Source organism: Maniola hyperantus, chromosome 12, assembly GCF_902806685.2.
Source record: "Maniola hyperantus chromosome 12, iAphHyp1.2, whole genome shotgun sequence".
In the NCBI taxonomy this organism is placed as follows: Eukaryota; Metazoa; Arthropoda; class Insecta; order Lepidoptera; family Nymphalidae; genus Maniola; species Maniola hyperantus.
The window spans coordinates 5,503,598-5,519,910 of NC_048547.1; the positions used below are offsets into that span (position 1 = coordinate 5,503,598).

Sequence of the window (16,313 nt, forward strand, 5' to 3'; positions counted from 1 at the left end):
CTTAATTAATAAAAACGCCACAACTAACGGCCAAACACTGAAATCCTCTTTATGCTAAATAACGACTTTGTTTATTATTTTTTAGTAAGTATTAAAATGTATGATTTTTAACGTTTTGTCCATTAATATGTCAAAACATAGCGTCTGGAAAGCTCTTACCGCCGCACTCAGAGTCGCTAATCGTTACTTAAGATTGAGTTAAACCAAACAGATTTATGTGAGAGATATAGCTCTGTCTCGTTTAACTCAATCTTAAGTAACGATTAAGCGACTCTGAGTACGGCTGTTTGGGCCGTAGCAAACACGATCAATTTCCTTTTCGGAAGCTCGATGCCGCGTCCGAAGGTTAAAACGCGTGATTTCATTAGGTACATTCATTGAACGCAGCAAGTTGTCAAAACGCAATGCAGCATCGATACAATCGCTAAAATGATTACAATAGGTAGGTACATCGATAGACCGCAGAAAGTCGCCTATCGCCGATGCTAAAAGTATCGTGTGTGCTAGGGGCCTTATTGAGTACTAGATGATGCCAGCGATTTCATCCGCCTGGATTTTAGGGTTTTCTGAAAATCCCGTGGGAACTCCTTAATTTTCCGGGATAAAAAGTAGCCTATGTACTTCCCCGGGATGTAAGTTAACTGTACCAAATTTCATCAAAATCGGTTGAACTGTTGGGCCGTGAAAAGCTAGCAGACAGACACACACTTTCTCATTTATAATATTAATATGGATAAGTAGGTAGGTATGTACTTAATAAAGTACGTTTCAGTATTTGGCCGTAAAGAGGAAGATAGAATTTCAAGGAGGGATTTTTCGCTAATCATGTTAGGTAAAGATGTTTAGTTAGACAAAGGGATGTATAAGAAAGTTCAAAAGATTTTCAGGTTTTCTTATATCTTTATCTGTTCGACCAACTAGGAAACTCGAGCACTACCAACGTACACTGTCCGGTTACTCGCAATGCGGCCAGTCGTCCGGCTGCCCGCAAGCAAAAAAACCTACTTGAAACACATTTCTATTTGCACAGCACGCGGCCGCGGTGCGGCGCGGCGGCGCGGGCGTGGTCGCTGCGGCCGGTCTGCCGCACGATTGCTACAACATTAGCACTGTGCATTAATTAATTTGCGGCTGCCTGCCGCTGTTGATTCAGATTGTAAGTATATACCAACCTGTTAATACACTTGCTTTAATCTCCTTCTTTATAATATAACGTGCGTAAACGTAGTAACTAAATAGCTGCGATTTATTTCACGTCCACCTTTGAAATAGTTTGATTTGGCCGCAAGTCACAACGGTTTGTCCACTGGACGTTGCGTAGTTCAGTTAATCTCAAGTTCAACGCATGCTGCGGACAACCGGGCGGCTGGCCGCAATGCGGGTAACCGGACAGTGCGTATTTACCTTTACTCCTGTAACTTTTGGTTCGCCTAGCTTAGCTTCATTCAGATCGTGTACGGTGGAACGTGATCAAATTACCCATAAATTACGTTCAACGTCAGGAAGGAGCTGGGTATTCACCTTGCTGCAATCTCTTTCTCCAAATCCCCAAGCACATGTGATATATCCGCTTGCAGTATTTAATTACTGAGCTTCATTCAAATTATTACCTTATTTATGTTACGTTCGAGCTCAATTTTCTTTGTTTTGCTCTCGTTAATGTATTGTGGAGACAATGCAGTTTTAAATAGACCTTGTTCCAAGGATACAATGCACAAATTCGTTTGTGCGATAAAGGATCGTTTCCCCTCCGTTGCTCCAGCGCGCAGCCGCGGAAGTTTTACGCGTACGTCACACTAGCGCTAATCTAAAGCCCTCTCAATATTAGTTTTACTATCATATTCGCGGGCAACTCTTACTAACATGGAGTTAAATGATCCCTTTGTTTGGGTAGAGTTGTAAATGAAGGGCATTCATTCGGACGGGAGAACACTTTCCTTTCAAAGAGCGTACCTACTGAAATTCAAACTCGGCACTGCGATGTTGCTGCCTGGAGCCCTCTCACACGGAGCTATGTTCAGAGCGCTAGTCAGTTTGTTTATGTATTGAAGACAACACATTGTGCAGCCGGCTCCACGAGTTTCGCACCAAGTCAGACGGCATGAATTGAACATTGACGAGTGAATTCTCGCGGTTTTCATCTCGGGTTACAGATGATATACCCACGCGATAGGAACGTTTGTTATGTGACGCTATAGTGACATTCGTAGTACGAGGATAACGAAAAGATAGACGAAATTACGAGAAAATCGTATATCTGCATTTGTAAGCTGCTACGGTAAGTAGATTTATTATTACGTTATTTGTGTGAAGTCTAGTATATTATTTCAGTTTCAATTTTTCAAAATTGATCTGTAGGTTACACTTAAAAACGTAGAGTTTGTATAAATGATAAGCAGGTAAGAGCTGACTAATTTCTTATCCTAACTACTAAAGTTTCGGATTTTTATTAAATTTTTGTTTTTGGTCTTATTACGGACGGTCGATCTACAATAAACTTTAAAGTTCTACCACATGACCCAGCCTAACACGCTGTTCTGACTGACTGACGGTCTATGCAGAATATTGGGCTGCTTACCACCTATTTTTTGGCGTAATTACAGTCAAGTGCATGCCTACTTAAATATTAAAAAAAAAAAATGAAACGGCTTGGCGGCATCCACTATCTATCCACCCATCTGCTTGCAAGCGCATATGATCATGGGCATAATAATTAGTATGCCTTTTAGCTACTAAATATTCTCATCCATCTGTTACCCGCCACCTTTCACTACTTAGACATACTGAAACTTTCAAAATAGGTGGACCTATTTAAAGTAGATTTTCTAGCGGCGTAGTAAACCGCTACGACGTAGGTAGGAAATTATGTCCTTTCCGGAACATCATTTGGGCTTGGGTGATATGGATCAGCCGACCCCAAATAATTTTCCGGAAATATACTCCGGAATAGGTACTAAAACAACATCGGCAAATTCACCAGACTTTAAAAAATAATTAAGGATTGGCTGCGCTTGACGACACTAAAGGTACAAGTCCGAGATAGGCTGCAGACCGCAAACTGCAAGCGACACCACTAATTTCTATGAATCTGTATGAAATTTATTCCGAGCGCGGCAATACTGCGGCCATACAGATTCATAGAAACAAGTGGTGTCGCTTGCACTTTGCGGTCTGCCGTCTATCTCAGACTTGTACCTTTATAAGAAATACACCGATAATAATTTTAGACCTAAGGTCAGGCAATGATATCAAGCTTGTATCTGTGCTCAATGCGTTGTCTTCGCACCAGTTCTTCTTCAATCTTCTCTCATTTGATCACGTAAAGAAACTCTGAGCATGGTTAGCTCTCTCTATCGAAACAAGGATCCAGTTCATTTGATATTTTTCAACTTACTGCTAATAATACCTACCTACTTATATTGTGTCCATCGTTGCCATTTGTATTTGTAACTGTAAGTAACTAAACCATCCTAACTTAAATTCGCCTAAGGGGCAACTAAGTTTACATTTTCTTGTTATTCCAACAGTGTCCGAAGGTCTATTACACTCAATTATTTTTAATTAATCTTAACTACGTGCCCCCTTGTTAATTTCTTGTTTCTTCGCGAGCGCTTTGGAATGCCTAGTTGCTTTGTTTGTAAACCAATTAAATGTTTCTAAGATGTAGTTTACACTCAGGCTGCGTTTTAATGCCTTCTACTTAAGTAGGTACACAATGAAAATGAGGAATCCATATAAGTACTTACCTACATATTCGTTCTGTCGACTGGAGCATGTAAAATTCGATTGAAAACAAGATCTTATTTTTTCCATTCCATTCTGTATAATACGTCAACTGCTGAACATAGGTATTTCCAAGAGCGCGCGTATTTTATTATACTTACCTAAATACCTACCTAATTTAAAAAACACCACTGCCTGTCATATTGACTTTAAAAAAAATTATGGCCAGAGGATTCTAACGATATCGTACATCCAAATCTGTTCAGACATTTAGAAATTATGGTTGAGTAAAAAAACTCACTGCATATCGTATAGTAGGCGACAGGTCGAGATAGCAGTCGTTGTATGAGGCGGGGGGACGCCCCGCACACCCACTCGTCTTCCGCGCTATCCAGCACCGGGTTAGCGCAGGGTCTGTGCGGGCCGTCCCCACTCAGATTGTCATTTCGACCTGTCGCGCCTACTATACATAGGTACTTATGAACTATGAACTCTGAAAACATTAGGTACACTCCTTCAGGAAGTCGTGTAATAATAAGAAAGTTTGTAGTGTCGGTGTCAGAAGGATCGGGATTCTGGTAGCCCATCGCATTATTATCTAAGACGTGGTCGGGCAGTACTGTAAGTAGATACCTATACAAATTTGTAAATTTGTAATTAGGTAACTAATTACACATTTACAAATTCGTAATCATGGATGCACGTGTTAGGTATGACGCTCGGCAGCGCATTCTGACGTAATGTGTGTAAGCCTTAATAAATTCCTAAACTATCCAACTCATCTCATAACTCCCAGATTAATTAGAACAACCGGATGCTTGCAAATTGATGTTCGATCATCGTTGTTCGTAAGAAACGCTTTCAATAACGAATATATCTCTCCCTCACGACGCGACGACGTGTGCATAAAATATACAGACGGCGCGTTAATATTTTCTTCCCGTTTTTCTGGTAACATAAACAATTTACTTTGGGAAAACGGGCTAAGGTTATCTGATTTCTGCACTGCAAAGTTTTATATAAAGCCTGAAACACACTCAGTGCTCAACGGAAACGGTCTGTAGTGAGTGTAGAGCTTGTATTAAGTATAGAACTGCCATACTGCGAACTCCGGCCTGCAAAGCGCATGTTGGAGTCATACTCATGCAGTCGCGCTCTTACTTGCCTCCGCGTTCTGATTTGTGAAGTGATTTATACAGTACCTTTTCTTTAATTTTAAGAGGTTTTTATAGGTAACCTATATGCTGGCAACTACCTAGGTACACACTAAATTACCTAACATCAAAACTAGGATTAAACTAAAACTATAACAGTTTGTACCTATTAGACTAACTGTGTTTAGTTAACAAGGACAGCTTGCATGGATATGTAGGCACAATTTAGGAGGAGAAAGGATCTATGATCCAAGGCATGACTAGAGAAGAAGGAACTTTTTTACCTAAAAGAAAGGCATTAGATATTCTGTTGATCTTTCCTGGATTCTGACCACGTTCTTTAGTACCTAATAGACCAACTGTACAAGAGATGCCTATCTTCCCACACAAGTGATACAATGAATGTGGGATAAAAGTTTATGAAAGGAAAAGAAGCGTATCCCCGTCAGCCGTGCCGCGTGCCCTTGTGCCAGATTAGAAATTGTTCTCAAGAAAGTTAATTTTTCCGCATTTTTACTGTAATGTAAGTAAGTATAAACTTTTAAGATTTCCTTAGCTTCTTTAGATTAATTAAAATAATTTAAATGAAAATGTAATAATTAATATGCCTACTTATTTTTATAAGTAATGCTCAAAATTGGAAAATTAGAAATATGGCTGAATGTGCGAGATGATGCTTGCTTCACGAGCATAAGTACTTTATGGTTTAATTTTTCTTTAGCTTTTAAACAGTTACTATAGCTAGTAAAGATACATAAATTTGGAACGTTTGGAACGTGGGCGCTGACCTGTCTGCCCAAGATCCAGTGCAAAGAAGCCGTGCCGCCAAGCGATTTAGCGTTCCGGTACGATGCCGTGCAGAAACCAAAGGGGCATGGGTTTAATAAAAACTGCCTTATCCTTCCAGGTTAGCCCGCTTCCATCTTAGACTGCATCATCACTTACCACCAGGTGAGATTGCAGACCTGATTCATTCATTTCATTCTTCATCTTTTTACCTAAAAAGAGCAACCTGCTAAGTTTGTTATCACTGTCACAAATTGTCACAAACTGTATGTTTTATAGACTAGAGATAGATTTTATTCTTAATTATATTTATAAAAGTTAACTTATTGGAAACACACTTCTCTTCACTGTCATGTCATGTCAATATTTCAAGGACATTTCGTTTATACTTAGGTGATTTGCTGCTTCGTTTCAACTTAAATAGAACTTAAGCACCTGACTAAATAGGCACCTTCTAAGCAAGTGCGCTCCACATTAAACACCATTATAGGCCATCACTTAATCAGCAGGTATTTTGTATGCAACCTGCTCTGGTCTGTAAATGAATAGGTAAAAAATGTTCGAGTATCGTAAAGGTCCCCCTATACATAGTCGAGAAACCACACGAGTAGATTTAGAGCATGTGGTCGAAACTCCACGGACTCGTGAGAAGCGATTCGCTTCCTCGTTTCTAGATTCTAATACACTCTGCTAGAACATGGAAATTTGAATGCCCTGGCCCGCCAGCTACATTTCGGGACCTTCAAAAGAAAAGTCAATAGGCACGTTCTAGGCAGGCGCGCTCCACCTTAGCATTGCAGTCAAACGTATGCCTATAACATAGTGAACAAAAACAAAAGATGGTTGCTAAATACGAAACTGGATTCAAATAGGTAAACATAGGAACAATTTCTTATCTTTAGTTCCAAGTGAACTGTTTATGGATCTATAAGATCTAGGATTGGGTCCCAAAGAGTGTGTCATTTCAAATTGAAATATACGCAGATAGCTTGGGTCCGGCGAAATAACTTTACGATCTGGCAAAGACGCTGGTAACTGTCCTCCCTTATCTTCGCTGACCTAACCCTTTTCACTACCGCCTTTGGACATCATTCATCGATATTTATGCTTTAGCTCAGACTTGAATATAAGTTGTGTCGCGGATACGTTTGTAGAATGGAATCGTGACTTCGTTTGGATATAATATGTTATATTAGGTAGTTACCTACCTAAAAAGTTTTCTGATTTTTATTTATTAGGGTTCCGTACCTCAAAAGGAAAAACGGAACCCTTATAGGATCACTTTGTTGTCTGTCTGTCTGTCTGTCTGTCTGTCAAGAAACCTACAGGGTACTTCCCGTTGACCTAGAATCATGAAATTTGGCAGTTAGGTAGATCTTATAGCTGACATTTGGGGAAAACTCTGAAAACCGTGAGTTTAGGGTTAGATCACACAAAAAAAATTAAATTGTGGTCATAATTAGTATTTTCAACTTTCGAAGTGAGATAACTATGTCAAGTGGGGTATCATATAAAAGGTCTTCACCTGTACATTCTAAAACAGATTTTATTTGTTTTTATGCATCATATTTTTTTAATTATCGTACAAAATGTCAAAAACATACGACTGTAGCACGGAACCCTCATTGTTCGAGCCTGACTCGCACTTGGCCGGTTTTTTACCTAGGTACTAGCTTGCGACTTAATTCATGAGGACTACAAAAACACCTATTTTACCCCCTTAGAGGTTGAATTTTCAAAAATTCTCTCTTGTGCGTGTGTGTACGTCATAATAACTATCTGCATGCCAGAATGTAAGTTGCTTCGATGACAAATTAGGTAGGTAAGTAGAAAACGAGATGTAGATACCTACCTAACAAATTAAATTAAATAAGCATTATACGAATATACAGAAACATATTCTTAATAATTGATAGTGAGGAAAAAGGTACACCGATTTATTAAAAATTCTTAACTACATTTAAAAATAACCGAACAATTTCAATTCTCGTTTATTAAGTCTACTATCTACGGCAGCTGACGAGTTTCCCCTGCACAATAACACCCCTCATTTATCCCATCTTGCACCCATTCCACGCCCTTGATCAATAGCTTTTATTTATTAACAAACGTCTCATAATATTGGGTGCTCTCTGTAAAAAGTAAAACAAAACTACGATATTTATAGTCTTCGATTTCAAGACTCGCATTTATTTAAATTGAAACGAACTGCTATACCTAGGTAAGTGTCTAATAATACTACCTAGTTTTTAATTAAATGGCTTATTCCACCTTCTTAAATAAGGCGTCCTAAATGGTATAGTTACCATCAAACTAGCTAATTTTGCCACACAATGAAACTTTGCCCAAAAAGCAATTTAAGTATAAGCAAATTCGATATGTTTTTTGTTTGATAAATTAACATTTAAACCAAAATTTGTTCGATTTTGATGGCAAGCAAATTAATCCGGACTTTTGGCCATCATTGCCCTCATTGTATATACAATAAAAAAACATATTAAGTAGGTATGTTTTTAACAGCTGCCCATTGCACTCCCTTTCATTATAACCCTAGGGAGCTTCCTTTTATTTATGTAGAAACACCCACGCCCTTTTATTCAAACATCGCAATAAGTGCATGAATCTAATTTAATATTTTAAAATCGATACGAAGAAAATGTAAAAAATAATCGGATTTTAAAAGCACAACTGATTTGAGTGTTGTTAAAAGTTGTATTATTATGTACTACTATAATTTTGTATAATAATTAATAAAAATAAATGAAAGCGGTGATAGCCGTTATGGTTAAGGCGTCCGCCTTCTTTTCGGGAGGTAAATGATGGTAGAAATTTTCTATAGAATTTATGTAATTATTATTTTTCACGTAGGTGAGGGCGAGGACAATTAGGCAGGTAGGTACGTTTACGGATCCTCCTAAATTTTTTCTCAATGTAATATCACTAATTAATTTTATTTATTGCTTTGAACAGAGTAAGTATGTTAAAAAAGAACGTATATAAGCATGTTTTTCTTTTTGTAAAATATCTTTTTCCGCTTTTGCATATTTTGACAGTCTCAGCAGAGCGTTTGTGTACTCATCCGTATTCGGTTTGTATCCGTGATTCTTCGAAGTGGTCATCGTACAAGTATACGTACATTGGATTCGTATTTTTTTCACGGATCCGTAAAATTACGGATGAGTGCACAAACGCCCTCACTCTACTCTAGGCCTAAGTTCATACTGGCTCCCTCTTGCTAGAGGCCATTCTAATTAACCTAATAGAAGCTTATGCTTTGAATGTTGCCGTCCCATACAGAGTATCGCCTCATACGGCTCGCATCCAGGTTGCTAAGTAGCAGTAGCTTCCACATGTTGCTGGCCGTAATTATAATTGCCTATTTCAGTGTACAAGCTTATGCTGAAATTGGCTAAAATACGCCTCTTTATATCCTGACGTATTCATAGTATCACCGTGAACACACCACAGTAATTAAACCACGTGCGAGCATGGGCATATCGCAAGCAATTACGGCCATAATGGCCAACAGATGCCACAATTTTGCTTTTGAGGTCTTATTACAGTTTCTATTAGAACAAAAGAGCTTTCTGTAACGATAACGTGCAAGTTAACGTTATATGAAAGTCTTTGTCGATAGAGAACAACGAAATCGTTACTAAATCGAAACAGTGTGGTCGTTTATTCGTTAGGTGCCAGTTAAAATTTGAGCGATGATGTAATAAGTCAAAGGGAAATGAAAGTCAAATGCCAGCGAAACATACATAAAAAAAAAGTCAAAGGAAAACAATAGGTACCTATACCTATATTGCATCAAGACCTAACATAAACTGAGGGAATTGGGATGTCATGTCATAACTTCCATAAGTAGGTATTATGAAGAAATAATATGTTTTATTCGTGCGCACTCTTTAGTCTTATCCATTAAGAACTGGATGTGGTGGTACTCATTAGGGTAGGGCTATGTCCACAGTCCAACAGTGGACATCCACACACTTACGATGATGTGATGATTTCCTATTTTCTTCCATTCTATATCTAACCATTTCCCTAATCCTTAATCAAAATTGTCTACCTGTCCTTTCATCATAGTACCTCCTGATACCCTTGTATTTTATGTAACAAACGAATACTAATGAGTTTTGCCTTTTGCTAAATTGTATTCGCACATGACCGCTGGTAATCTACGGTTGGACGCCTACATTTTGTATAGGTACCTAAGTGCACATATTACCAAATTTCATCAAAATCGGTTGAACGGATCGGCCGTGAAAAGCTAGCAGACAGACACACTTTCGCATTTATAATATTAGTATGGAAGTATGGAAGTATGGATTTTTCTCAGTCGTTTCGTTCTTGACAGAGGTGGTGGCACGCTTGACTATATAGGTAATATCTATAGTCAAGCGTCTATATCATAGTCTAAAACTCGAATGTTAGATTTTTATGTGGGAACTCAGCAGACAAAGTACTTAAAATGTTTTATTTGACGGCAATGCGAATAAATTTCCCGCCGCCCGAAAGTGAGGCTCTACAAAAACTGTTCTTGTTGTAATGAATCAAACTGAACTCTAACAAACAATGCTAAGTTCGTTACAGAAACTTTTGTGCGAATATTGATTGTTTCTTTGATGTCCAACATTTTGATGTCATCGCTGGCGCAGAGGTCCTTAAGCAGCAGGTCCTAGGTTCAATTCCTGTCGGGGTCAATTTAGAAGTTTATAATTTATAAATTCTAAATTAGACCACTCTGGCCTTAGCTGATTCAGCACGGTGCCGAGTAGAAACCGATTAAAAGTAGATAAATGGGTATAATTAAACTACCATACATCCTCCAAGGCTCCAGGCCGTCTTCACTCCATCTTATATTATTGGTGGGATTGTCGTTAAGCGCAAGCCTATATTATAGTAATTTTTAAAAACACCTGGTGAGATCGCAATCAATTCATAAATTGTCACCGGATCCAAAAAATATAGGTAAGTGAGTAATATCTACGGGTATTCCAAGAATTATTTCCTTCATGCTGTTCGTCTTATTATAGAATAAAATATAATAATAGAAAGCTTCGTATGGTTGAGACTACCATATTATGATATACCTAGGCTAATGCATCTACCCATAATCTCAATAATGTTAGCAGTTATTTCGAAGTAATAACCCATCGATATTGCCAACCAACCGGACAAATAGTTCGATTGAATGTATTCAGTCAATGTTCAAATCATGTGAATTCCGGAACGCATATGGATCCGTGAACTAGGTCAATTTGATAGGATTAGACGCCCGTAACGCATAAACATAGCATGAACATACGTGGGGCACACTCCAACAGAGAATATTTTAATGCTAAAGCGTGCATAGCGATAAAAAAAAACAGTCGTTAGTTGTCGAGTAGGTGCCATAAATTGGAATATTTTTCGCGTAAAGACCTCCACAATGACGAATGCTTTGATACACTACTATTTTTGTCAAACACGATGTTCATCGCATTAATATTATAAATACGGAAACGTGAAAGAAAGAAAAATGATTATTTTTGAAAGCTGTGCTCACACATTACCAAAATTTTTTGAATATAAAAGGCTAATTATATAATATAATATGTTAGGATCTAATATTATACTATTTAGATTTTTCCCCTTACGTGTGCGGTGTGCTACTTACCTGCCAAATCTCATAATTCTAGATCAACGGGAAGTAGATACTCTCTAAGTTTCTTGACAGACAGACAGACAACGAAGTGATCCTATAAGGGTTCTGTTTTTCCTTTAGAGGTAAGGAACCCTAAAAGTTGCAGCAAAGAAGAAGAATCACTAGTTGTTAAGCAAAACAAAACGCACGTTTACAAAATAATCGAGCTAAACATCGGAATTTAATGCGAACATCTATAATGGAATCCAAAATGCAAATGCAGTGATGTATAGTTGATGTGGCCGCTTCAATGAATCAAAGAGGCATGCAACTGCTATCGTCGTGAGATGGGCACATTCACATTCACAAATTTCACATGCGATGTTTCCAGCCACCGACGTTATCCACCCTTTTACTGAAGCTGGTAGGTAATAAAAAGACGTCTCAATATAATCTTTAAATATATTAAAGGAAAACGTGACTGACTGACTGACTGATCTATCAACGCACAGCTCAAACTACTGGAAGGATCGGGCTGAAATGTCGCATGCTGATAGCTATTATGACGTAGGCATCCGCTAAGAAAGGATTTTTGCAAATTTAATCCCTAAGGGGGTGAAATAGGGGTTTTAAATTTGTGTAGTCCACGCGAAGTCGCGAGCATAAGCTAGTATTTACTAAATAAGTACATTTTTTCAAATAGTTTTATCTCTCAATATTGAATGATAAACTTTAATAAATAAATGCTATTTTATTTCATTTCATTTAGGGAGCATAATATATAAATCACAACTTTTTCCGATAGTTAACCCCCATATTATTAAATGATAGTTGCTTCGCTTGAAAAGTTTCCGTAGGCCCTCTGTGCTTTATCACATTTGCTTCAATTTTGCGTTAGAATTTTATCTCTTTTTAGTAGGCTAAACATGGATGGGAGACAAAAAGCACGAAAATCATGCACACGTTTGTTAGAATTTCGGGGATAATTATTATTCTTATCACTTGCCAGTATACAACGTCATGAAACAACAGTGTAGCCACGTCAATATACCTTATTGAACATGTCGTTATACTGTTGTCAATATACGTTTCATGACAAGACGTATATTGACAAAAGTAATTATTATTGTCCGGAAGTGGATGTCATGAAAACTACAGTGTAGGCACGTCAATATACCTTATCAAATATGTCATTATCTTTTGTCAATATACGTTGCATAAAAAGACGTATATTGACAAAGGCAATTATTACTGTTTGGAAGTGGTAACGACTTGTATTTAATACAGATGTTTTGGATAACCAGAGCTCAGTCTTTTGTCAATCATAGTTGTGTTCATATGTTAATTATGGTGCGATAGTGTTTAAGTTATGAAGTTGTTATATTGTGATTATGTGATTATATGATTATGAGATGAGATAATAAGTAAAAGCATACAAAGAATAAAATATGAGTTTGATATGATTCTCGAGTATTATTGCAAGGAAATATCCCCCTGAGCTTTCACGTTTTATATTTAATAGTGAAAGTGAGTGATTTAAAAGTGAGCGTTTATAAGTGAAAGCTATGGTGGCACAGAGGAAATATTAATAACAATCCGCTACAGAGAAGAAGTCTTTAAACTATCGATACCTACCTATCATTTTGTACATACAGGTAATGAGACCGCGTTTAAGCAAGCGTAGTGTGGGACGCCCTCCAGCACGATAGACCGACGATATAAAGAGGCTGGCGGGAAGTGGCTGGATGAGGAAGGCTGAGGACCTGTGGTGGCGCTCTTTAGGGAAGGCCTATGTCCAACAGTGGACGTCCACAGGCTGATGATGATGATGACGATGATGAATAGATATGGTTAAAATTTCAAAAGGATCACAATCTTTTTTATAAAAACAAATACTTAGAACAATTCAAAAATATTTTCGTGAAAATTATTAACACGTAGGTACACAATTAATCTTTGATTTAATGCCTTGGACTAAAATATTTACCGGGCTTATTAACTTAAAACTCTGAATACAAAATTTATTATCCGCGGCGTCATGGGAGATTAGCTAACTCCAGTTGAAAATCAACGTTGGATACATAATATTAGGGCCGGCACAAATTAAGGAGACTACACAATATGGGGATTATTTTGATCATGGATAAAAATTGAACATTAAATAAAAAAGAAACAAGACTAAGCAGAAACCTGCAAAACAATAAAACTTAATTAAACTTCTACTAACAGAGTTAAGTAAACTTAGTTAAAGAGTATCTCTGCCGGGCACATATGAAAGTAAATCTGTAGAGTGTAGATGGTTAAACATGATGTGCCCGCCTACGACGCTCTTTAGCATTAAAAAAATAGTCGGTCTAGGTGGGGTTTCATTTTTTTATTATTTAAAAAAAGCTGGGATATCCTACTGGACGTCCGCCACGTCCCCATCACGGGGATACACCTAGAGGATATAAAGCTACACGGATTAAACTTTCAAGATTTGCATGTAAATCTTTGAACTATTTCTTAACGAAAATCTGGCAAACCACAGAGACAAAATATATTAGATCCCTGAACGAGTCCACTACGAGTGCACTTCTTTTCAACCGAAAATCAGTTCTCACGGAATACTTAAACTTAAATCCACGCGGACGAAGTCGCGACTGGGCATCTAGTACTTGTAATAATATTAATACCTACACTTAGTTGACTTAGTCCTTGTCTAAGTAGGGTATACTGTTATTTCCACGTACAAGTAAAAGTACCATAACGAACACTTGTTAGTACTTTACAGTGTATTTTCATTAGTTAATTTTACAGTTTTAGTACACAAAGTACCTAGTTAGGTAAATAATGTATTTAGGTACATACATTATACTTAGGTAGGTAAATATAAGGTTCGCTCGCACTTAGCGCTTGGTTGATCAAGTAATAAACGGGAATCTGAGCACGAAATGTTCCTAAGGACCTTATATAAACTGGTCCCGAAATACGATATATTCCTTTGTGCTCTAAGCGACCCTTTATAGGCTCATTAGGGACAACTTGCTGTAATAAAATTTCAGCTTCCTCGCCATTACTGAGGCGTTAACCACTATAATGTAGCATCTCATCCATTGTCCTCTTTTGTTTACTTTAGTATAATGTTCTCTATAACCTCTCTTAGTTTTTCTTACTTGTCAGTACCTTATTGTTATTGATTTAGTAGCTTTTTATAAGCAACTACTTATAGATAATACGGTATAGAATAATAGACTCATCATCATCATGATCAGTCAAAATCGCCAGCCCATTAATGAGCACTTTCAAAATATTGCTTTTAGGCCTTAGTTTGCCACGCCACCGCGCCGGCTAGCCTAGTGCGGATTAGGAGACTTGGAACCATGGAAGGGTACGGTCAAATCTCAAGGTATCGAGGATGCATAACACTGCAAGTTATTATTATCAATATTAAGTACATTAGGTAAATCTCTACGATCACTAGCTAGAATAGAATATCTAAATATTATAATACTAGATGATGCCCTCGACTTCGTGCGCGTGGATTTATGTTGTTTAAAAATTCCGTGGGAACTCTTTGAGTTCCCGGGATGAAAGTAGCCTTTGTCCTTTCCCAGGATGTAAGCTAACTCTGTACCAAATTTCATCAAAATCAGTTTAGCTGTTGGGCCGTGAAAAGCAAGCAGACAGACAGATAGACACACTTTCGCATTTATAATATTAGTATGGATAGTATGGATTTTATGAGTAGGAATGGAAATAATTCCTAGGTATCTCCTTACAGTCTAGACAACAATATTATCTGTTCTTCTATTGAAATAGAGTTCCGTTGTGTATACAAGCTATTAGATATAACAATGTCACTTCGTAATAAATTAATTTTATTATAGGGGCATTCTTTGTAGCACATAATATGTACAACCTTGTACTTAATATTAGTCACGGCCAACTCGTCACTGGTACACTACTGAGAACTGGTCTCCTCTCGAAATGAGAAGGGTTTGGCCATAGCCCATAGTCTATCACGCTGGCCTCAGTGGCGTGCAGCTCATAGAGGCATAAACGCACTGCTTACCCTCATTGTAAGAAATCAATGCTTCCTTTTTCATTATAACCTACCGTAAAATAAGTTCATACCTAAATGCATACCCTGGCTGGAACTCCTGTGCACGCCACTGGCTGGCCTTGTGCAGATTGGCAGACTTCACACACTTATGAAGACATTATGGAGAACTTTCAGGCATGCAGGTTTTGAATGGAAAATTGAAAATACTAAATTATTAGTTCATGTCTACAATTAAATTTTTTTGTGTGATGTAACCACAAATTCACGGTTTTCAGATTTTCCCCCAAATGTCTGCTATAAGACCTACCTACCTGCCAAATTTCATGATTCTAGGTCAACGGGAAGTAGGTACCCTGTAGGTTTCTTGACAGACTGACAGACAGACAGACAACAAAGTTATCCTATAGGTAAGGGTTCCGTTTTTCCTTTTGAGGTACGGAACCCTAAAAATTAACTGAGAAAATCCTGATTAAATTAAGATGTTTAACAAGTCTGGTATCAGGAAACGCCCTGAATCTAAAGCGAATGTAATGTTGTTATATTTAACCTTCGATTAACGAAATGTGAATCACTGACTCACCGATGTGAGCTATTATGAGACAGGAGTTCAGATTTACCGTCACGCCTTGACGCAGGTCGACTTTAATAAATTATTAGAATGTCAATCAGGCCGACGAAGTCGGTGGTCTGAGAGCCCGTAGGAGATTTGGAGGAGGTGCTTGATAAAAGCTGAAAGTTTGTAAAGTGGTTCTTCTCGTTAACTGTGTTAGGATAATCTTAATCTGCGAGTGATGGGTTGTAGCATTTTATTAATAAAATTAATAGATCCTGAAATTTATATTGGCACCTTCCTGAAAATGAAGTGTCAGGGGATTCTGCCAATTCCTAACAATTAATAGGGTGACAGGCTTGTTTAAAGTTGTTTTTACAATACTTCTAGAAAAGGTACCTATTGTATAAAATTGCACTTCACTAA

The 16,313-nt window shown here is 37.7% G+C and overlaps 1 protein-coding gene across 1 annotated transcript in view; it reads left to right on the forward strand.

Moving 5' to 3' along the window:
• Positions 1–1,846: 1,846 nt before the first annotated feature.
• The window catches only part of LOC117986978 (sorbin and SH3 domain-containing protein 1-like), a 170,944-nt gene continuing 156,477 nt past the window's right edge, over positions 1,847–16,313 (forward strand). Inside the window, 1 exon segment of the mRNA XM_034973939.2 lies at positions 1,847–2,278. The gene's annotated coding sequence lies outside the window, so the exon portion shown is untranslated.